A 24,381-nucleotide genomic window follows, 5' to 3' on the forward strand; every position below is an offset into this window, starting at 1 on the left:
TACAAACAGAGCAGGTCTGGACTGTACTATGTTATATTATAAACATCAAGACCCAACATCGAGACAGGATAAGATCCAGTCCCGTCTTACAGACAGGACTCAGTCTGATTTCATCTTAATCCACCATGAGCAGAGCACTCTGCAGCATTTAGCAAGTTACAGCGGCAAGGAAAAAACAAGCGGCAATCTCCGGTCTAAAAATATGAGTCCAGTGTGGAAGTGCTAAAAACTGCTGTTCATCGAGGATCAGCTTGAGGCTGGCTCCGTCAGTACCGGAAACCACATACACACCAGTTCAAAAAAGACGATCTTTACAGCAGAAATAAACATGTTTGAGAGGCTCATACTGTGGGGGGGGTTCTAACGCGGCAATTTCGAAGCTATTGAGATTACGAGTCCTCCAATGAGAGGCAGAGCTGAATGCGGGAACACTGTAGCTGTTGGCTAGGAAGCTCAAAGCCTGCCTCTCTACGTCACAATCACTCGACAGCAGCAATATGGCTGCCGATGATTGGCCTCAAAACAGCTCTTCAGAAACAGATGGGTGACGTCACGGATCCTAAGTCCACATTTTATACAGTCTATGGGAAAAACATACTTTGAACAGGCAGAAAGCTCGAGCAGAACCAGACTCATGTTAGACAGACGTGCTGGGACTAAGTTAGGGTTGTAAAGATAGATCTCAACTCATGTGGTCTTCATACTGTGTCTCTGAATGTGTTAATGCTCTGACATGTATGTTTGTTTGCTATAGTGCATTTTAACATCAACCAATATAGACAAGTGAAGGCAAGAGCTTCATGTGTGTGTTTTTGCTCATTCTCATCTTACTACTATTTCTCCTTTCTAAGGGTACAACATATACAGACATCTGAAATCTCATGAGTGATTGTCTGGCAGGATCAATGACTGATGAAGAGCTTTAATATTGAACATTATGAGTGGCAGTCATCAGTACACTTCCCTTTAAATAGACCATACCACTGCAGCATATTCCCATATATCATGTATAAGTCTATAACCTGAGTGCAGCAGGCCTGGACAGCACTTATTTATTCATTCACATACTCTGAACCATACATCAATTGTTTAAAAGCAGCCCTTCTTACCTTAAAGAAGCTTGCCACTCAGAGTTGCTTCGGAATAATTGGACCTCCTAAAGTTGGAGTTTTCAGCTCTTGACACGCTGTATTGATTTCACGGCTCAGGTATCCTTAAAATGAAAATTAGGCTTAAACACTCATTAACTATTTCACAGTGTGTTATCAGACAGATCTAGCTGATGGCATCTTGAGCCATGATATAAAATGATTTTATTTTGGATTCCAAAAATGGGTCAGGCAATTTTTGCCATGGGTGCTGTATTTTTCTCTCCTATTCTGTCTGAATGCCAATGAACCCAGCAGGCAGAGATTGATCATCACAACAGATTTTTGCAAAGTCACATCACATTTCTTGTACAGCATAAAAAAGGAAATAAGGAAACTTGTATGTGTGATGGCCGATCTGACATAATCAATTATCCTTTAAAGCCAAAAGGCCCTAAAAAGATTTTTATATCTTCGTCTTGTTTATTATCCTCTTGTTCTTAATTTTTCTGTCTTCTTCTTCTTAATTTTCTGTCTTCTTCTTGTTCTACTACATAATCATCTTCTTCTTTGGCTTTTTCTGTTCCACCTTCATCATCTTCTCCTTTGTCATAATCTTTTAATTGTCTTCTTTGTCTTCTTTAACATAGGCTTCCTCTTCTTCAACGTCATCTTCTTCCTCCTCTTCATTTTCTTTTTCTTCTTGTTCTTCTTTTTTACCTCTTCATAATTTTCTTCTTCTTTCTTATCTTATTCTTCTTAGATTTTCAGTATTCCTATTTTTTCATCGTTGTCTTCTTCTTTGTCTTCTTATTCTTATTTTCTTTTCTTTTTTCATCTTGTACTACCTCTCCTTCTCCTTGTCTTCTTTTTTGACATCTCGTTCTCCATTTTTCATTCTCTTTCTTTGTTGTTGTCTGCTTTAGGTTGTCTTGTTCTTTGTTGTCTTTTTCGTGAACCTCTTCTTCCTTTCCTTCTTATTTTGTGTTCTTCTTCTTGAACTTGTTCTCCTTTATCATCCTCTTTTAATTTGTTGTCTCCTTTTCATAGTCTTTCTCTTAGTCGACTTCTCTGTCGTCTCCCTCCATCATTTCACTTATCTTTTGTCGTCTCATTTTCCTTGGTTTTTGTCTTCCTCTCTGTCTTCTTTTCTGTCTCCATCTTCTTCTTTGTGGCTTTAACACCATCATCACCCTGTTGTTTTTTGTCGCCTATATGCAGATATTGTCTTCAAGTTGTCCTTCAAATATTGTATTGAAGCCTTCTTCTGTATTATAAATAGGACTCCCTTTATCATTAACTTCACATTTTATTTAAAAGGAGAAAGGGAAAAAGACAAGGTGGTGATATAAAACTTTCTTCCCTTCCTCTAATGAAGCTAGCCTACTCAGCCCAGGCTCTGGGAGGGCCTGAAGGCCTCTCTCAGTAGCCCCTGCACTTCCTCCACAGTAATTCCCACAATGTCAAAAACTTTCTTGCATCAACAGCAGTAATTTCTATTCTCAGACTTCCTCCCTGCCTTGTGGTGGGCACTGTAAGCACTATACTTAATAGCAGCATGTAAGCATTGTTGTTTCAACATGTAAGCATACTGATATCAGCATTTAGCTGAAGGCATCTTTGTGCTTAACTACAGCCTCACTGGTACTAAAGCCTGTCAGCTGTTGGTCTTTTTTCAATGAATGTTGAATAAAAAATGTTATCCAGCATCCCAGGCAAAAGATTTGCAGCAAATCAATGTTGATTTCTAATGTCATGGATCACACAGGCAGTGCGCAGTGATGAGATTGCTATCATTCAAATACGGTGCTGTTCTCTATAACACCCAGGCCACTATGATTTCTAATGGAAGTGCAGGTATGTACCTCTGAACAGTCTGATCTCGCACTGTAGCATCCCTTGGGGGCATTACTGGGTGTAATGAAAAATCTGCACTTACAGTCAAGGACTTCTCACTGATAGAGGTTGGGTTTGTTGCCATGCTATTACCATTTTTATTATTATTTGTGTGTTTTTGTTACTCTTCTGTATCCATCATGCATTATTTAATTTTCCCCAGTGAGTGAGAGATATGATATGAAGTGGATCTGTTGTTGAATGCCAACCTTTGTTGTCTCTGAAGTCATGATTGAATGCAACACAAGCACTTTAGGGAAAAAAAATGTATCAAATAAAAAATGGAACAGTCAGGATGCAGAAAAATCCGCGCCACGCATGCCTGCAGTACGTTTGGCTCCTGTATGAAAATGAGCCCCCTCCACTAAACCACACTCTAATGTAAATGTAGAAGCATGTGCAGAGTTAAAGACTGAGGCAACCTCCGTCTGCACTGAGGTCAAGCCTATTTAAGGAGCAGACAGCCAGACTCCTGCAGGAACCAGTCGGAGGAAATGACAGACTAACACATGGAAGAACAGAGGGAAAGAGAGGGGGACACACACACTTTAAGAAGAGGAGAGAGCAGTTGGTTGGAGCTGAACTCTTGTCACCCACACAAGCAGACACAAGGAATCCCCTATTTGTATCATTCTGAAACACTCGTATCTGCACTGTCTTCCTAAGTACACACACATATGGGCCTGAGTATCGATGTGGTGAGTGCAATGTGTGAGGGAGAGTGTGTGTGTGTGTGTGTGTGTGTGTAAGTGACATACAGAGAGAGGGAAAAATTGGAGTGAAGGCGAAGGAGTGTGAGTCACAGTGTCTACACAAAGTTCAAACTAGAAGAAAGTAATGATTCCCCCTCTGACAGCCAGGACGAGATATTTCACTCTCTTCATCCCTTTCTGTGTTGGTGTGTGAGTGCACACTTGTTTTTCTAGCTTTATGAGGACTATGGCTTTAGACCTTGAGAGTGAAGACATATTTTGAAGGGGGGACATTTTGACTGAACATTTCATCTTCAAAACAACTTCTTTTTCAGTTCCCATGTTCTTATTATTGCACCAATCTTACAACAGCAGCAGTGTTCTACATTTATACTTACAGGACTTTTGGACAAAATAATCAAAGAATAGATTTGCAATGGTTAAAAATTATGCATACAAAATTTTTAGAGATGAAGGCAGAGACGTAACTTCTCTCCTACAGGCACTGTAAGGAACTTCCACATTTTATGTTGATTCCATAGACTGTATAAAATATTGTTGTGCTGGTACTTTGATTATACTCTTTCATGCGTGGGTGGGAATTACTTCACACAACAAGGGATCTTCGTTTTAGCTTTTACTGATGTCACTTCAGCAAATACAGAGGGAGAACATTGGCTACTTTTCTGTCTGGTTGTGGTCTCTGGCTCGGGCACAGACAGCGAGATAGCGTGTCCATGCAGTGAGCCGTGAGCACCATCAGAAACCATAACATAAACTGAACATCAAAACCAGAGAATCTCGCCACATCCTCACACACGCCCACGTGACACGCAACAACCAATCACTCGCCACACTCAGTAGTACACACACACAACAACATATAACAACATAATAGAGCATCACCATAACTATAGTGAGCTGCCTTACGATATGGATGTAGTATCGGTGGCATCACCCATCTGTTCCTGAGCGCTGTTTTGAAGCCAATCGACGGCGGCAGCCATATTTGAAATGCGAAACTCAACCAGGCAGAGTGTGACGTAAAGGGGCGGAGTTTGAGCCTCCTAGCCATCAGCTATGCGTTCCCGACCGGGACTCCAGTCAGACATGTCCTTATTTGGGCAAAAACTTGTAATCTTAATATCTTCTGAACCGTCGCGTTAGAAAAAAATTCACCCCCTGTACAGTGTGTGCTGATAGAGAGATTAGCTACGTAGAGCCAAGCCATTTTTTGAACCAGGCTGTAAACATGTTTATTAATGCTGCAAAGATCTTTTTTTTCTAATTGGTGTCTATGTGGTTTCCAGTGTTTCTACAGCCAGCCTCAAGCGGATTCCTGATGAATTGCAGTTTATAACACTTCCACATGGGCTTCATAGTTTGAGACCGGAGGTTGCTGCTTGGTCTCCACCCATTTTGGTGAAAAGCATTTCCTTCTTCTGTAGCTGCAAAGCTCCAAAATGTTTAACAGCTAATTCCTTTTTCATATAAGGCTCTGAAAACTGCAACCCAAAATTATTATCATTCCAACCTATGAAGAACTAGAGCTAGAGCTGTCAAATGCAAAAAAAAAAGAAAAAGAAAAGAATGATTTACATGCAGTACAACAGTGTGACTGCCTTTTGTTTTCTCAGCTTTCTTCTATGCTTTCCCGATAAGGATTACTGCTACTTTAAGGTGGCCGGATAGCAAATATAAATCTACAAACACATGTGTAAAAATATCTCATCGCAATGCTTTGGCTAAACATGCCTGCTCTTTATAGAAGAGTACCCTCATGTTTCAAATCGAAGGACTCAAAAACTGCAATGTTTTTAAAATCGTAAGCCTCTGAGACGCACCCTACATCGATTCGGTCCATATTCTGCAGACCAGCTGTCATTCTGCGGTTGATTTGTTTTGATCCCCTCAATTAATGATATGTGCTCCCACATTTCGAAAAGACCAACAGTATTTGATGACCCATTTTTTAATCTATCAACTCTGAAAACCATTCCTTTTTTTCAAAGAATTTGCATCTAAGAGATAAGGCAGCACTGACATATTTGCTGTCAGACATATGGAGAAACAGCAGCTCAATCTGTATTTAAAGAAAGAAGAATCTCATAAACAAAGAGGCTTATGAGTTACATTTCTCACTCTTCCGACTTGTGATATCACATGTTGCTCACAGCTGTTTTTCACTTTTGAGGTGAGAAAAGCAGACGCTTTCTTGGAGGAAATTCCTCTGACACCAAAGCACAGACTCTTAACTTGACACCTCGGCTTGCATAGAAGAGAGCCGATAAGAGTAGAGGCAGAAAGAGAGACACCTCACACATGCATCCTGCTGCTCCAGCAATGATCAAGTTGTACAATATTGATCTGTGTTAAGCACAGTGTAGATCCTATGTTATCCATAAATAACACCAGTATCTCAATCGTAGCTGATCACATCAGGTGATTTATCAGTGTTGTGATTAAATCATCTTGTAGTCCTGTATTACTTTTTAGTATTCTTCTGTTTGAGTTGTCCCTTTCATTGTAGCCTCTTATGTAAAAGCAGACCTGTTACACCTTGTCCACAATCTAAAACATACAGAGGTGTAATGATGGAGCAAAGTTGTTCTGCTGCTGAGCTGACACAGAGGAGAAATGGTGTCACTGTAAACATCAGCGCCAGCTGGACAGAACAGACCTGTGTGTTTGTGTGACTGTAAGTGAAGGGAGCTGATAGTTTACATGTTGTGACTTTGTAGCTCCCACATTGCAACAAAACAAAGTTAAATCACTCCCTGGAATATAATGCGGCTGTAGGGTCCAGTGTAAATACGAACGCAGAGTGATGGCTAAGCATCGTGATGGACATGGGGTTAAATCTTGATGTAAGTTTGGCATGTGTAACACTTGAACTTGTATTATTTATTTTTAAACATATAGAGAATTGTTTTATTCCTAACCTAACCTTTGAACACTTAAGGCTGATTTATACTTCAGTGTAGGTGCATCGGCGTAGCCTACACAGTGAGTCTACGTAGCTTGCATACCTACGCAGAGGCCTACGGACGTAGCTGACGCGCACCTCCTCCAAAATGTAATGTCGAATCGACACGTAACACTCCGCTGTGATTGGTCCACTCAGCTGCACTGTATTTCCCGCATTTACAGTACTTCCGGGATCCCAGACATTGGCCGCCATCAGCCGTGTATTTCATCTCCTCCTCTCTATTCTTCATGTAATCATGTCTGTATGACAAACAGCAACATCTATCAGCTGTAGATTAACATAACACGCTCTGAATCGCTGTGGAAAAGTAAACAGAGATCGTAGCTGGGCCGGAAGCAGGCGACCGGCAATCAGAGAGACCAGACTGACCTCAAGCGTTTTGGAGGGGAATTGCTGCATGACACGGTAACATCGACGCACAAGTATGTGGTGCTCATGTCTGCGTCAGCCCCTGCTGCGTAGGGGAGAGGCAGAAGTATAAATCAGCCTTTATGATGGTGCTATTTTCAGTCATGGAAAGGGACGATTCAATTAAAATTTAACAGTTCAGCTTTAGCAGGTTTTCGGTTGAAAATTGAAATTTACCAGACGTGAAATTTACCAGACGTGAATTAAGACTGAGGGGATGACAACTAGTGATGGGAAGTCCGGCTCTTTTTAGAGAGTCGGTTCTTTTGGATCGGCTCACTACAAAGAGTCAGCTCTTTCGACTCCCAAGTGGCTCCTCAGATTTTAGGCCTATATGTAAAATGAGTAACTAATGTAAAAAACACACATTATATCAAATGTGTATTATTCATAAGGCTTTATTTATATACTCAACACAGAGCAGAGTTCTACAAAAATGTATTATAAAGTACAAAAACAAGACCCATCACAATTAGATCAATCTCTGATTATATGTATATTATTTATAAACTTTAAAACACCTTCATTAACAGCAGGTTACCTTAACTGTGTTTATTCTTCACTTATTGCACTGATGGATAAACAGTTCTAAAGTCCATGACCTGGATGACTGAGAACCTTCACAGACACTATAATGTGCCTTTGCAGGTTTTTTGTGGACCCTGATTGATGGCACTTTCACCTTGTACAGTCTCCACTCTGCCTTTTAAAAGGTCTATGCCGTTGAACTGTGTCTAAAGTTTACTGTGTTTCCTGCAGTCACTCCTCTTCTCACCTTTCTAGTGCGTTCTCTCTGTTGCGCATGTTCTCCCTCTCGTCTCCCTCCTGTTGGTGTGCTCACTGTGCTGTGTGTGTCTGTAACCCCTCCCCTCCCCATTCTACTCAATGTAGACACGTGATTGGTCAAGACGCCACCATATGTCTTTACCAATCACGTGAGGCTTTAACAGAAAAGACAAGAAAAATTTAAAAAACAGCTCCCAGTCAGGTTCCGGCTCCCGTCGTTCACTTCAAAGAGCCGGCTCTTAGAGCCAGCTCGTTCGCAACCGACACATCACTAATGACAACCTAAAAAGTAATTCCTCAACATCCTTTATGTTGTATCCACTTTAAATAATTTCCACAAACATTATGAAAAAACTTGAAGCAGCAAACACTAGTGAGATCCTTTCCACTGAAAACACATTATAAAGACATGTATGGACACCGTTTAAAAGATGTTAAATACTCAAGCAGCCAATTCAAGGAGATGCACAGATATTACAATTCAGCCTACAAGTTTTGACCCATAGCCATCTATCCAGTATCAGTATTGTTGTATTTTCTCAGAAAGGACAGATTAATTTCAGTATTGCACATTTCTAGAAAAATATATGCAGAATTTTGAATCATCACACAAATGTTACCCTAGATTAACAAGGGTAAAAGTCCCACTTCAGTTTTTAGATGACTTTGTGGGTGTGCTGTTCCAAACACTCCTCTCTACAGGACTTCATTAATTCAGGTTATGATGAATTGTATTTGCGCTGTTAATTAGAGTGGTTTTCACCAATACAGGAGAAATGTTGGTGTCTGGTCCCCGTCCATTCTCTGTCTCTCTCAGTCATTAGTGACACAATGACCCTCAGTTACCAGCCCCTCTAACCATTAAAAGCTCTGCGGTTTCACTCCGACTCCTCTGTGGATTACTGCACACGACAGTAAATTATGCAGGAGCATGAAGCCCCTGTGTTTGGCTAAGAGGAGAGCTCGTCCCCCTCTCTGTGAAGCTTTACAGATAGCTATGGAAATGAATGCACGGACATGGAGCTGCACAGCCAGTCTTGTGTTCAGAGAAACACAGTTTGAGGCCTGGACGAGTAAAGCTTTAATAATCTCAGCGTTCACTCCTCTCCACTATAATAACACCATTTCCCCTCTCTTTGTCTCTACATTCATTTGCATTCTTCTCTTTGAAGACCTTTGTTTAGGATCATTTTGGCTCTTAATGGAGCTGTGTAATTAAGAAAGAGAAATCAGCACGCCTACTGACTCTCTTTGTGTTATCTTTGTTGTTCAAAGAAGTGGCCTATAACTGAAATAAAAGCCTATTTGTTTATTTCTAGATCCACCAGTTCAGCGCATGAGAGCAAAATCATCTACAATTATCATTTTCTCAGTGATAGAAAAACAAAGTGGACGGATTATTAAAGAAAAGATACCGAGTGAATAGATCTGCTGCATGTTTTCATCAATGAATAAAGTAAAACAGCCTCAATACAGAGAGAGAAAAGGGCTCAGCTATTCCTTAGAGGTCTGGAAATCCATCAAACAACTTCTTCCCAGTGTCCCCTTGGGAGTCTCCAAGCTGCAGGAGAAGATAGACCAAAACGCCCGTTTACTGCAAACACACACGCGCACACACTCAGCAATGTAGAAACGTGTCTACACGTTGATTCGGCCATATTACTGAAAACACAAAAACGAAATGCCAACATACGATTGGATATGACTGCAGGCGCTGTTTCAGGTGCATCCCACTTAACCTTCTCTGTTTCCACTGTCACCTTTGACAACTTCTAATAAGCCAACAATACAGGATCAGACAGATAAAGCCAGAGGGCAGACAGCCTTAGGTTGTCAGTCATCCTCAGCAGCAACATCAGTGCCATGTAACTCATATTCTTCTCATTATGTACATAATCATAGTTTACCCTGATAGAAATCTGAACATCATTTATGCCATCGCAAGAGATAGACTACCTCTCTCATTTTATATAAATAAATAAATATTCAAAAATAAGTCTGAAAAGTGAAGATAATTGCAAGAAAAAGCAAAGTAAAGTGCTAGACTTAAAATAGCGTCTATACCTTGGAGTCAGTCTGTCTTTGCTCTGGCCTTTGCTCCTCTTCAGAGCTTTCAGCTGCTTCATGCTCTGATGTACCCGGTGAAGATGGATGTTGGTGGACTGCATGTTCTCCCTGTAGGATGAGAGGAACAGATATAGCCATGTTAGCACAGAGCAGCTCCTGTAAGGATGCATGTTTTATGTCTGACCATAAGGTACGGCATATCAGGGGTTTGGACATGAGGGCTGTTGTGGAGTTAAGATAAGATAAGATAAACTTTATTGTCCCGAGGGGAAATTTGACGTGGACATAAGCGCAGTGCTGCTCACAAACAATACATTCATTCAACATACCAACATACAATAACATGCCCACTGTCAAGATAAGAAACCATGTCACTGAGGCATACCAATGACACAACAATACCAATAATACAATAAATAACAATAAGATACCAGTGTGGCAGTAAAAAAAGCAATATCATATTAACATTAGTGCAGAGTAAGTGAACCCTCATACTCATACAAGAGCGTTATGTTGGTGCAGATTGTTTGTTGAGTAGAGTGATGGAAGTAGGGAGGAAGGAGAGCTTGAAGCGATTACTTTTATATTCATATTCTGAATAAAGAACATGAGAAGAGTCCTTCAAGATTTTTTGTGCCTGACTGAACAGTCTTTTCAAAGATGGTTTGACGGGAAAGGTAATTTTTATTACCAATCACTTTCATGGCACATTTAAAAAGCTTTTTGTAGTTCAGGATGTTGTGGGATGTAGATCCAAGGACATCTGAATGTGTTTACATCTTAATTCTACTCTTGGGGAATTCTATAAAGCACATGAAAATCCAACTATACAAAAGTTAAGTGTATATTTGAGAGTGTGGGGAGGAAAAGTGTCATGTCCTTTGGACAGGAGGTTCCTGATAAAGGCCTGTGTGATGTTTTAAAAATCAGCAGTCTGTGATTACGTCATTCAACATTGCATAAAAGGTATGAAGTGCCATTAAGCAATATTAAAGATTAAACAATAGCGGTAAGTTACTTCTTTTTTTTTTACGAAAACAATAACATGTCCCTCTTGAACCCCAAAAAATCCACATAAGCCGATTTTCTTCACCACCAAATGTGGATAGTTGATTGCTTAGGCTTCATCTTACTGGGTCAAAATGGTTTTAAAAGTATGGTCTCTATACCCGGTGTTTCACTCTGTAACATATATACAATCTGAGTGTGACAGAACTGCCTGTTTACATAAAATATGAACTCTTATTTCTTACAATAACTTCAAAATAGCCATGTGTTCATTGCGATAACTATGAAATTGTGATTTAAGGGTGTCAGATTGGCAAATTTGGTACAGCAGTTGTAGTGTTTGAATCATTGAGTTCCTGTCCTGGATTTGACAAGATTTGTTGCATGTCATCCACTCTTTTCTCACATTTCCGGCCCCTCTCAAGCTGCCCTTTCCAATAAATTTCAATAAATAAACTAAAAAAAAACTACACAAAGTTGTGATTTATTGTGCAGCCCTAGTTCCTGCTTTATCTACTTCCCCATACTTTAGGTGCTCTGCATTTTGAACAGTATAAGCAACTGTTTTGCCCTCTGGTTACATTTGATGAAGCCTTTAGAGCAGCTTCCAACCTCTGGGCACTGGAAATCAGGCATCAAAACACTTGCTCACAACACTTGATACCATTAAAAAAATAACAACTTCTATGTATCTGCGCTAAAAAAAGCTAGCAGTTCCTGTCATGTTATAAAGATTCATATAAAGTATACAAACGTCCTCATACAGCTAGAGTTTACAGCTATAGAAAACTTGTAGTGATGAAATACTGCTGAAACAGAGGTTGGAAGGTTGGGGTAGGTTAGGTTGAGTATTTTCTTGGCCTGTACCAACCACATGCCTGAATAAAATCTCTGACAGTTTGTGGTTTAGCATTTGTTTAAGCTAATAGCTTTTTTGATAAAACTTTATTTTCTAAATTTTAGCACCATTAAATTCATATTGCTTTGTCATTATTTGTTGGATTCAATTTCTATTCAAATGTTTCTCTGTTGCATCTTCTTCTTGGTTTGGACAAAAGATGGGCCTTCTTCTTCTTCCTTGTTATATACTGTATGTTGGCAGACCAGCTTAGAGGCGCATCACTGCCACCAGCTGGACTTCAGTGTAGAGCAGGAGATTCAGCAGTCCAAAAAAAGCTATGTTCTTTTAAGTAAACCAGAGGTGTTTAAAAATATATTCATCCCACTGTATATTGTGCCATCTGTTTTACCCAATGATGCCGATAATAAAGAGTCAGTGTTTTTCCTTCTTTAGTGGAGGAAAAAAGTAATCTCTCATGATACGATATTCAATATAATGATGTAACAAAAGCATGACTGTTTCTGGTTGATAACAACGTGAGCATTTCCCAGTAGAGTTCTTGCCTACTGTAGCGTGTGTGACACCTGTGTGACATTGTCATGTGAGTAATGATATTTTCTTCTCTACATTTCCATCCCATCAGCCTCCTGTCACTGATATGTTTTAGTATGTTTTATATTGTAGGTGTCTCCTGGTATCAACAGTATCCCAGTACTCTTGACATATTTACTGTGCATTTATTGCAGGACTGAGGGCAGAGCCTAGTTTTCAGGAGAAGGACCATATCAACAGCTTTCAAGCACAGGGGGGTGGAAAAGGTCGGTTTATAATTATCTTTATTTAAACTCGAAAATCATTGAGAACAAAGCCCTCATTTACAGTGACGTTGAGCATTTAAAAGAAACATTAAAATGCATGACAAGCAAATAAATGTCAAAACCTTAAAATAATGATGATCAATTAAAAACAGACAACAATTAAAAAGTAATGTTAAAACGTTTGGTTGGCTGATTTAAATGTTTCCCTCAGTTCTCATTTGGTGTGTTCGCTAAGTAATATCTGGGTCTGTCAGATTATAGTTCAGTCATGGTAAGTTACTGTATGTCGACCTCTTTTAAGAGCCATATCACTTAAGTAATTTCACTTATGTAGTCGTTTGTTCCAGTTATTATTTTTTTTTAACCAAAAAAGAAAGCACGTTTTTTGAATTTTGAACCTTTGTTACTTCTTCGCCTTGAGTGCTTGATCCCAGCGATGGACAGACGAGGCCTTAGAGCCAAAAAATATTGATTCTGTGAAGCTTCAAAGTCAGCAAACACAGCAACATCTGGTGGATGTAAAACTTATTGCAGCCTTCTTGATGACATCTGAGGCACCAATAAATAGCTCTGATATGCATATAATTTCAGCCTGATATGAAAATAAATTAAACTATCTGTATGGCCTTTTTTGTTCCGATTAAGCTTACTGCATCGATATTTAATAGTTGTATGAGTACTTTCTTGGGCTTATGTCTTCCAGCTTCATGATTGATCTTGTGAGTCGCAATGTGATACAGTGCAGTTTCTGTTTTAGACTAAAATCTGAAATGTAAACTCACTCGCCCAGGTCGTTATTGCAAATGAGAATTGGTTCTCAATTAACTCACCTGGTTAAATAAAGGTTAAATAAGGGGTTATTTAAATAAATGTTCATTGTTATAGAATAATTGTGGGGGTTTTTTTTATACATTGCTTATTTCTTGGTTAATCTCTCCTTTTCTAATCAAAGAAATACCAATGATACAGTTTTTGTTCGAAGCTTTCTGAGCTATCGAGGTGAATGAGCGTCTTTATAAAGCACCAGGGACATTCAAAGCTGCATATGACACCGGTGACATTTCTTTTTCTTTACAAGCTCTGACACTGGTATTCAGAAATAGCTAAATGAACTGCTGCATTATTTCCCTCACTTTTGTTTGGTAGGTTAAAAATGTTCCACCATCAGCATCTCCTATAAGAGTAGCAAACAACTAAGCATGTTCACCCTCTCTCAGTGGAAACAATGGATGCAGAAGTGGAAATCGCAAGCTGTAGGAAAGCACCTTTGGCCTTGTGAAGTGTTTGAGTGGAAAGTGCAATCCACATAGAAAGTATCTTTGAAAGCTTTTGTTTCGTACTACTGACCTCAAGCAGCCTACTTGAAAGCCAGTGAAAAGACGGTCAAATGAAGGTCAGAGTTATGGTGGACTGCTAGAATAAAGTGCTTACTCACTGCTAAGGTCTTACTCTTGATATTGGTTTCTAATAAGTGATCAGCAACATTATGGGCGGCTGTGGTACAGCTGAAAACAGAACCTAAGAGAAGAAATAGTGCAGTGTACCTAAAGTGCTGTGGCTAGATTTTCTTTTTGCCATTTTTTTTAAGCTTGGTCTGTTGTTTATTGAACCATTACCTATTAATGCAGAATCCATGATAGATTAAAATATCAGAAACATGTTTTCTCAAAAAATACTGCCTTGGCATGTACAGAAATAAAATCAAGTAAAGAGATAAGATGTTTATGTTTGTCCACAGGGGGCGCCAAAATCGACACAAACCAAAAGTCCTCACAGCAGCTTCAACAATTCCCTATGAATAAATATCTGCAGGCAAGTGCCGCTAACAATCTGCTCTTAGATGTTGTTATTAACTCTAAATTCTCACTAGTCACATCCCTTGCCAGACTGTAGATGACAGCGATGCACAGATATGGAAATCTTAGTAAGGTATCCTATATCGCTAAGCTTACTGTACTGGAAGCCTTGAAAACTGTAGTTATGGTTCCTTGATGCTTTGGTTTCTGAGGCAGAGTTTTGAAGCCTATCAATGGCAGTCGCCATATTGGAAATGCTGGCTCACCCTAACATTCAGTTGACCTAACACAAGGCAATGAGGAGGAGTTGAGATGGGCCTTTAGCCTCCTTGCTAACAGAAACTGTGTGCCAGTCTGTAAGTGAAGTCAGCTTGTCCCCTAAATATGCAAAACTTTTAACCATAATATCTTAAAAACTAAGGAGTTATTCAAAGAAAATCTCCTGAACAATGTATGCATGTGGAGAAATTAGCCGTTCAGATCAAAATAATTTTTTTACACCAGGCTGCAAACATGTTTACTTAAGCTGTAGAGATGGACCTTTTTTTTAATGAGTGTGTATGGGGCTTCTAGTGCTCTCAAGTGGACACTCTAGGAACTGCAGTTTTTAGCACTTATTGGCTTCATTTCTCAAGAACAGAGGTTGCCACTCGATCACACCTCAACATTTCACCCTGCTGGTTGCCACCAGATGGGAGCTTTATAACACTCTTTCTTCATTTTCATGAATACCAAAGATGATTGCTGTCACACATTCAGCAAAACTACAAAGTCAGGACTGAAATCCCCCCTCCCTTTAGTCTGACTGACAGTGTGGCTAGTCACTCTGGTCTGACTGTCTGAAGCAGAGCGTTAAATTATGCCAGGAGGAATTATAATCCAAGTCTGCAGGCATTGTGAACGCAGCCAGTCATCACCATGTCGGCTGCAGTGAAAACATGCTTAAGCAGCAGAAACCACACAAAGAAACTGAGCAGAGAAACTTTGCCAGGGCGAAATCCCAACTGAGTGCAGCAGAATGAGAGATGCAGCCTGCCAAACATTTGCAGGGTTTGTGATCACTTGGACTAACTCCTTGCAGAATCCTGTCCTCCTTTTTTCCTCAACAGCTGCCATGCAATGCTAAAAGCAGCATTATTAACCTGTAATTATGCTGCTAAACTCAGCAAGGCTGATCACGCCAGGAAGATCACAGGCCTACAGACTGACAGCAGGCAAGTACAGGAAAGCTTTAGATTCTCGTTTGGATCTATAATAGCTGTCATTGTCATCATCTTTGATCAGCAGCAGCAGCAATGAATCTTTCAGAGGAAGAAACTGGTAGAATATGGAACTAGTGATAAAGGTCCTTAGTCTGAATGCAAGGTGAAGAATAGCAATGAAACAATTTGTGTATTGCTCATTAAATAAATTAATAACAACTGATTAAAAGATCTTTTGAGCTGGTATAATATTCTTAATTTGATACCGGTGACCCTTCCGTGATATTTATTATCATTGCATGAGATAACAGAGTTCTCAGGGTTGGATTTTGTTAAAGCAATGTACTGCCAGGGGTGGAATTGGCCCACCTTAAAATCTGATTGGTCTCCCAAGGTGCTACCCCATAGCTATGATTGGCTATTTGACTGGGTTGGCCCAACTGTGGTGCTAACTTTTGCAGGGATTCATGCCATGCTTTGCAATAACTAGTATGGACTCCAGTTATACCAAAAGCCAGGACTGTATTTCTCTTTAAAATCATCAGGAGGTGACAAAAGTTAAAGAAGTTTAAGACTAGATTTGGTTCATGATTAGTATTAGAAATGGCACAGTTATTAGTATGTAGCTATAAATGAGAACTCATATCTGAAAATGTACTCCTAAAATATATTCTTTCATAATAATAGATCTTTTAGACACCCACAAAAGAAAGAAAACATTAAAATCTACATAGTGTTAAAGTTCCACAAAGCTGCTTTTATCAACCAACAATTTAATTAAGAATCCTTCAAGTCATTCATCAAACATGAATGCCTACTTCAAGCTTTATTCACAAATCATTCTCTTACTAATGTACATGACAGGGATAAGTCAGCACTTTAGGGCACGTGCATCAGTGCTAGAAAGGCAATACCAGCACCCAGCTAACCTAGCTTAGCTTTAAGACTGCAAAAAGGACTTGCCTTGCTCTTCCTGTTATATGTCCACTAGACTTTCCAAAACTTGCTTTTAAGCATGGTACACTTGACATTTGTATCGGCAGAAGAGTGGTACGAACAAAACTAGTCCTTTTGATAACTTTTGTTTTTTGACTGTGGATTGACACAACAAGAGGAGTATGTAATCCCCTTACTGGTTTTTAGAAGACTGTGAAAGGCATTTTTTGCAGTTTTCTCAATAATCATTAAAGGTTAATTAACTTTTTAATCCAAAATTAAAAAAAGTATTGTACACCCCTGCTTAGGAAATCCCATTCACTGTTACTGTACTGAACATGCCTTAGTGCACTGAACTACTGAGGCATCCTGCTACAACAACTTCATCTGCACTGCCTTCTCTTTGAGAGGAGAGAAAATCTCAGAGAGCTCCCTTTATGCTTCAGAGGGTGAAAATACTTCTGAGCAGGCCGTTTAGCAGTCACGGACTGACACACACGGCTGAGGGCAAAGTGTGGGCACAGATTAGGGCTTTGGCAGGGCACAACCTTTTGTCTTGTTAATTCTTCTAAGAGCGCTGACACAGCAAACTCCAATAAGTTCTGCAAGACTAATTTGGAAAACATGACCTGACTTGCACTCAACTTTTACTTGGAGAAGACAATAATAAGCTAATTATTGCTGGGCTGTTGTGTGATTTGAGTACAATACTTTGGGGTTTGGTGAGTAATCACACAGGTTAGTCTCTCAGCATTTGGATGTGTATTTCTTTCTTCGGTGGGTCTGTACCCAAGCCCGTGAGGTCCAAAGTGAACAAAGGACTGTGAGGTTGGATGAGTCGACTTTCTGCCAAGCTGTGGTGAATACCGTCTGAGTTCAAACTCAGTCATTGTCCTGCTGTGCTGTTCAAAAACTGAGTACTACATATAAAAAAAAAAACACTTTGTGAAAACCCCCCAAACACCCTTAAAGCTAAAAGTCAGCACTTTAACCTCATTGTTATTGTTCCAAACCCAATGTGCTGCAGCAGAAGAGCCAAGAAAATAGAAAATGTACCTCTGTCCAAACACTGTGACTGCACTGTAGGTGGTAATAATGTATCTGCTGTAATATTTTTCGAGTTTTTTTCTTTGATTTCCTACAATTGCTGTAATATCTCGCCCCACTACAGGTGTGCTCAAGGACATCTCCTAATCTGTTCTTTTCTCTCTCTCTTTTTGCAGGGCTACCGTGCTAAATTCGACCAATTTTCCCTCAATAAACAGCATAAGACAGATGGAGTGCTTTCATCCAGTCAGCAAATCATGTTGGGGAAGATTTATGTTCCTTCGCCTCTCTCTCTCTCTCTCTCTCTCTCTCTCTCTCTCTCTCTCTCTCTCTCTCTCTCTCTCTCTCTCTCTCTCTCTCTCTCTCTCTCTCTCTCTCTCTCTCTCTCTCTCTCTCTCTCTCTCTCTCTCTCTCTCTCTCTCTCTCTCTCTCTCTCTCTACCCCTCTACCTCTCTACCTCCCTCTCTCTCTCTCTCTCCCTCTCCCACACACACACACACACACACACACACACACACACACACATATATATGTATTCCCCCTTTCATCTCTCTCCTCACGTTTTGAGTGTTTGTGTGTGTGTGTGTGTGTTTATATGTGTTTTAGTGTTTGTGTGGTCAGCAGCAGGCACAACTAAATTGGCAATCCTGAAAGGACTCTGCCACTTCAGTGCGCAGCCTCCTTCTAATCATCACATTATTAAGACACCAAAACAAAAACTAACCGCATAAAAAAGGCTGTGTGAGATAAACTGCCACACTGGTTTTACTTTTGATTGTTTCTGGAGGATTTAATGAATGGAGAGAAAATGGATCAGATCAAGCTGAGGTTTGAAAAAGTGAGTCAAATTTGCAGGGGTGTGTCCAAGGGGACAAGGGTGGCATGAGCCCTTGAAATTTAGTCAGCCACACTTGGTGCCAACCCAAAAATCTAAACTATGATTGTCTATTTGTCTTGAAATCAACTATTTGGGCTATGTTGCAAATAATGTTGACATCATAATTCACATTTTCAAACATACTTGTCATGCCATTTATGATCCAGGATAGGCCTGAAATTGGCATGTTGTGTGCCTCATATAACATGATTTAGCAGCTTAAAGCTTGATCCGAAAAGCCAACTGGACTTGGTAGAAATTCTTGAAGATGTTTCATCTCTCCTCTGAAAGGCTTCTTCAGTTCTGTTTTTTTCAGAGGGGGGGCATTTTCGCCTTTAATGGATAGGACAGCTGAAGAGAGACAGGAAATATTGTGAGTAGAGAGGACATGCTGTAAATGGACGAGGCTGGAATCGAACCTGTGACCTCTGCGACAAGGGCTATAGCCTCTGTATATGGGGCGAGCGTTTGGGCCAAATGGGAAAGAGCTTGAAAATATAAGCCTCTAACAGTCATGAGTGTGTTCAGGTAGTCACACTGGGTCCAAAGTAGGGTCGTTATCCTCGTTTCTGGCAGTCATTAGCTTACCTCCTGGAAGTCGTTCATGTGATGGGTCAGCTGATTGCAGCTCAACATTCTTCTAGCTGACTAACCAGCTGGCTTGTATGCTAACTTATTGGGTTTTCTACTCCTCCTAGTGGTGAGGTGTCTGTCACTGAGTTGCTTGGCTAGGTTTGAAGTGTTCCGTCCCTTTTTGGACACGTTTGGATAATTCACTGAGTGAGGTATTCTTTCAGAAGAAGCTGTTGTTGTCGATGGTAGCAGACATCTTGTCACAGGGGCATCATATGGTAGGGTAATGCTATAAACGTGGATGAATGACAGTATCATGGGTGACCACAGACAAGCTGGGCACCAGTGGCAGAGCCAGTCATCTCTCAATTGTAAAGTTGGCAGTTCAATCCCAGCTACCGCTGTCACATGCTAAAAGTGTCCTTTGGCAAGACAATGAATCCAAAATTTCTCCTGGTGACATAGTCAGCGGTGTTGATGCTTATGGTCCTCTGCTATAGCAGCCTGTGTCCTCAGTGTATAAACGGGTTGTGAATGTGCTGAGTAGTGTAAAAGCACTTTGAAGGTCAGCAAGACTAGAAAAGTGTTTACTTAAGTCCATTATCCATTCACAGCTGGACTTGTCTCTCTTGCTACTACCAGTTAGTTGAGACGCTAATAGAAATATGTCATCCCTTTAGTGTGGAACATGCCACTCTGATCCACTTTCACCAGAGCCACATTTCTCCACAGCAAGTATGAAACGTTGGGAAATTGGAACACCAAACTGTTAAGAATCCAAGTATTAAAAAGGGTTACAGTGCAGCATGCAACACTCCAGTAGTTTCAGGCCATGAGTAACTTGCTTTGAATTTTGACATTTTATTTATTTAGCATTTTTTTAGATGCTGCTTCTCTGCTATGCTACTTTTTAAAGTTAAAAAATTGAACACAGGAATATAGAGCTGTTGTTAATTGGTGTGTGCACACATACCTCATGCCACCCCAGCTGGGCTATCCCAGTCAAAAAGTCTGAACACCCTGCAAATCAGCCCCTAATATAAAATATCACAGCACTGGTATTACTAATACAAAGGCACTTCAGAAAGGCAGCTGAAGAAACTCTATGAAATTTCAGTAATGACTCCTGAAGATCCTCCTCCAGTTCACTGTAAAAGCAGGTATTCTTAGTAATTGGTTCAAAATCCTTCTTGTTCCATTGTATTTTGGTGACAGCTTGTCGATGATCCCTGAGGTTTCCTCCTTTAGCTGCAGGCGTTTATGATCCACACTATTCTTTCATACTGAGGGTTTGGCAGTGAATTCTGTTGAGGTCAAAAAAAAATCCTCCTCTGTCAGTAGTGCGCTGGAAGTGTTTTTCTGGTGGATGTAAGTCTTAACAGTCCAGGGAGGCTTTTTTTTCCAGACACAGAAATATCACTGCAAAAAAAAGGCAAGGCAGAGAAATAGAGCTGCGTTTTTTTACAGTGAGACAAGCGTCTACATAAAACATGGCTGCCATTTTCTCCCTTTGATCTGTACACAGCTCAGAATGTGGATTATTAAAGAGGAGGATTTGTTGTCTGTTTCTGTTAAACCACAAAAATAAACTGTGTTGTGTTTTCTCACAGAGCTCTATAGTAGGCCAGCTCTGTCCAAACAATTAAAGCAACTATTCCCTGTCCGACTGAGTCACGCAATAAAGATTACACTGCGAGGTCACCAGATGGCAGACGCCTGGTCATAAAAGGTTAATGTTAATAGGATGCGAGGTCATGGCTTAAAGATAATATTTGCAAATATTTACAGTTGTATGATGAATACATGTGGTTTGAGTTGAGTAGCAAAGTGCATGTGATAATCAAAATGCAATAGGAGCAGCTGAAAAATGTGATGATTTTAGACCTACTGTTTGAATTGGAGTGACAGTTTGAGCGGCTAAATATAACTATTTGTTTTATAGAAAGCTATCATTGAAAAAAATCACTCACTTCTAAGTATAAAAACAGTGAGAAAGTCACAAGATTTGTACAAATTCAAACAGAAAAAGGCTGACTCTTTCCCTGAGGGAGACAATTAGCAGAAGCACAATCCTCTGTTTCATCTCAGAAGAATCTCCTCTTAATCTCTGCACTATTTTTCCACTAGTTTCTCCATCATGACTTCATTCACATTCTGAGCAGTGCAGATCTATCACTGGCTGCCTTTCTTGTGGAAACTTCAATATGGATCTGGGTTTTTTTTTAACTGACTTTGTACTATGGAAGGTCACCTGCGGGTTGAGACCAACAGTGTTTAGAAAAGAAAACTGCAGTTACCTTCTGTTCATTATAACAGTGCCTTCCTCTCACGTTAAATCCCTGGGCGAGTTTTAACATGAGGGCATTTTTAAGTTGACAGTCGAAACAAAAGCACTGCCTGTAGAAAGTTTGTACATATAATGGCTCAGCTTGTTACTGTATGTTTTATATTTATGAAATATAGCACATTACCACCGGTCTTATTTCAGCCACTGAGCACCTGATATAACACCCCAGGATATCTGTTATGCTGCTTTACTCCTCTACAGCAACATATTTCAGATTAAATACTGTAGTTTCACTTCACTTAATAATTTGAGTTTTACTTTGATTCTTAATACAATACATGAAGGATATGTTAAAGGTGACATATTATGCAAAATCGACTTTTTAATGGTTCTCTCCCCGAAATATGTTTCCCTGGCATGTCTACAAACCCCCGAAAATGAAAAAAATCCATTCTGCCACTGTTCTGATTTCTCCACCTTTCTGTAAATGTGTGCTGAAACGAACCGTTTCAGTTTTCAGTGTTTTTGTTACGTCACAATGCCATCCGGTCTGTAACGGAAGTCAGAGCTCAGAGCTTGTTCAGCCCATCGACTGTATAAAATACAACTCAACTCCTCCATTTTTCATTACCTGTACACATGTGTGCTAACAAGGAGCTTAGGAGGGAGGCATGCTAGTTGTAGGCTGTCTGAATAAACACAAAGGTCGGTTTTACTCCCCACATCTGTAGATTTGAAGATCTAGTGGATGATTTTTATTTTTCATGGAAAGGTGCTAGCGCTAGTTGGCATAGCCACATATCTACATGTCCGTTGCTGTGTACCAAGACACACGTCGACATACTGACAAATAAAACAACAAACACTAAATCTGTGACCAATCCTTCAGAAAGGTCCTGCTGCAGGTGCCTCTCCGTCAGGATCAGATTCTGGATCAAATTCAGAGGGTTGAAGTAACGCGGGTCTGTGAGCAGCCGTGTATATTCAGCCAAACATTAGATCAACGTGCTGGACAGCCAAAGCCACATCCACTTCCTGAGGGGGCGTGGTCAGAGAGCTCATTCTCATTTAAAGGCACAGACACAGAAAACATCCTGTTCTGAGCAGGGCTGAAAAAGAGGGGTTTACAGGCATGCCAAAATCTGATTTCAAAGTGTTTTTTTGAGCAATAAACTTTAAAGACATGTTTTGGGGACCTCTTAGACCAATATATTTTGATTAAAAAGAGCATAATATGTCACCTTTAAAGGTCCCACAAACCCTAACATGCAAGTGTTTTTAGTTATGTGTGGGATTGACCGGCTCTGGTTGAAGTAGTTGTTGAAGCCCTAATGGGATGAGCTCCCATTGGGTACTAACTGGGATTTCAACATTTCACATTTTGGGTGTATTTTCCTTTATTTTCAGAGGATAGAACGGTGGATAGAGCAGGAAACTGGAAGACAAAGTGGGGAGTAACGTGGGGAAAGGGCTGCAGGCTAGAATCAAACCTTGGCCACCTGCTTGAGGACTAAAGCCTTTTACACAGGGTGTGTGACTTCACTACTAAGCCAAACTGGCGCCCTCAGTAAGTTGTGTTTTTTGATAAAAAATCTCATACCGCTTCATTTTAACACTCAACAGTAGACTCACTTATTGTTTGAAATTGTAAAGAAAGGCACTTCCATTCAGAGTGCTGTTAATCCCCTGGTGTGACACTGACCCTGTAGCAGCTGTTACAGGAATAAAAAATAATAACTATAAAGTAAAAGTCAATCTTTGTCCAGATGGTCGTGTTTGCTTTTGTACGTCAAATAGTGTCATCAACTTGCAGCCTGTTTCATGACCAGTTAAAAACTCCTCACTGGAGCTTTAAGGGTTCTATAATTTACCATAAAAAGGACACACTTTTACTATGCTGCTTTCACTTTTAATAAAGTAGACTTTTCTGGCAATAGGTCTACTTTTACTCAAGTACAATTTCATATAAAGCACTCCCACTGGTACCGTTGCATTCTACATTGTGATACTGTTACTTTTCTGCAGAATGGGAGCCGTTTTTCATCCACTGCTGACATTTTGATGGAAAATACATGGCATCAGGTGCACACAGATTAAAGCTACAGACCTCAATAGCTTCCAAAATCCCCAAATCTCCTTCCAGTTTACTGTTTATATTTTTGAACTGTGTCAAATTTCAAAGCTTCAATTTGCCACTCTGGGCAGCTACAACAAAAATGGGGAACTAAACAAGTGGATTATGAAGTCAGCCTTGATAACCTCCTCTAATCCATTGCAGCATTGCCACAAACTCCTGTATCTGCGGGTTGTCTACAAATTTAGATGACCCACAGAGGCTTTGCATTAAATTGGGACTTGATTGAGGCTAATCTTTGGGCAAAGGAGCAAATTCTTCTTTGATGTGAATCTCTGAGGAAGGAAATTGCCACTAGTCTGTGGCACTGCTTGCCAGCACAGCATAAACCCTCAAGTTTTGAAAGAAAAGAAAATACTGTGAAACAGCACAAATGATACTGGTGTCACACTGGGAAGAGCACCAATGCTCAATTCCCCCAAGCTTTGGAGAAACAGATAAAGCCAGTGAAAAGGCTTTGTGTCAAGCTCTATTAATCCGTGGCTGCGCTTAAGAGCTAGCTGTTAAATCATCTGTGAGTGTGCAGCGAGGTAGCTTAGTGCTGATGTTGCACCTCATTCCACAGATGGGAAAACACTGAACCACCACAAGTGATGCTTCAGCTTCCAAAATGAGACTCAGAAACTCAGACTAGGCTGCTTTTTTAAGCTCCATATTCAGCTAAACAAAGACTCAGACACAATTTCCTCCGCTCTGACGACAGATTCATGTGATTTAGTGGAGCAGGTAATGACTCACTGTTGTCTGAACACTGTGCTCCATTAGCGTGTCATCAAAGTGTAAATAGAGCTGATGAAGTAGCTGCAACCTTTCATGGGTTGGCTTTGATGTTGTCATGTGAACGCAGCTCCGGTTGTTGTACAGGAGAAACATATGCAGGTACATCCAACATTACAATACATCAGACACAGAGAGACAGCATGTATTTGTCAGAAG

The 24,381-nt window shown here is 40.2% G+C and overlaps 1 long non-coding RNA gene across 3 annotated transcripts in view; it reads right to left on the minus strand.

Annotated features, from left to right (window-relative positions):
• Positions 1–24,381, minus strand: part of LOC117815389 — a 133,870-nt gene that overhangs the window by 85,107 nt on the left and 24,382 nt on the right. For all 3 annotated transcript variants that reach the window (XR_004631801.1, XR_004631800.1, XR_004631799.1), the window contains one exon: positions 9,924–10,034. This is a non-coding gene — a long non-coding RNA (uncharacterized LOC117815389). The remainder of the gene's footprint in view (positions 1–9,923; positions 10,035–24,381) is intronic.

The sequence above is a fragment of the Notolabrus celidotus genome, chromosome 7 (assembly GCF_009762535.1).
Source record: "Notolabrus celidotus isolate fNotCel1 chromosome 7, fNotCel1.pri, whole genome shotgun sequence".
Classification (NCBI taxonomy): Eukaryota; Metazoa; Chordata; class Actinopteri; order Labriformes; family Labridae; genus Notolabrus; species Notolabrus celidotus.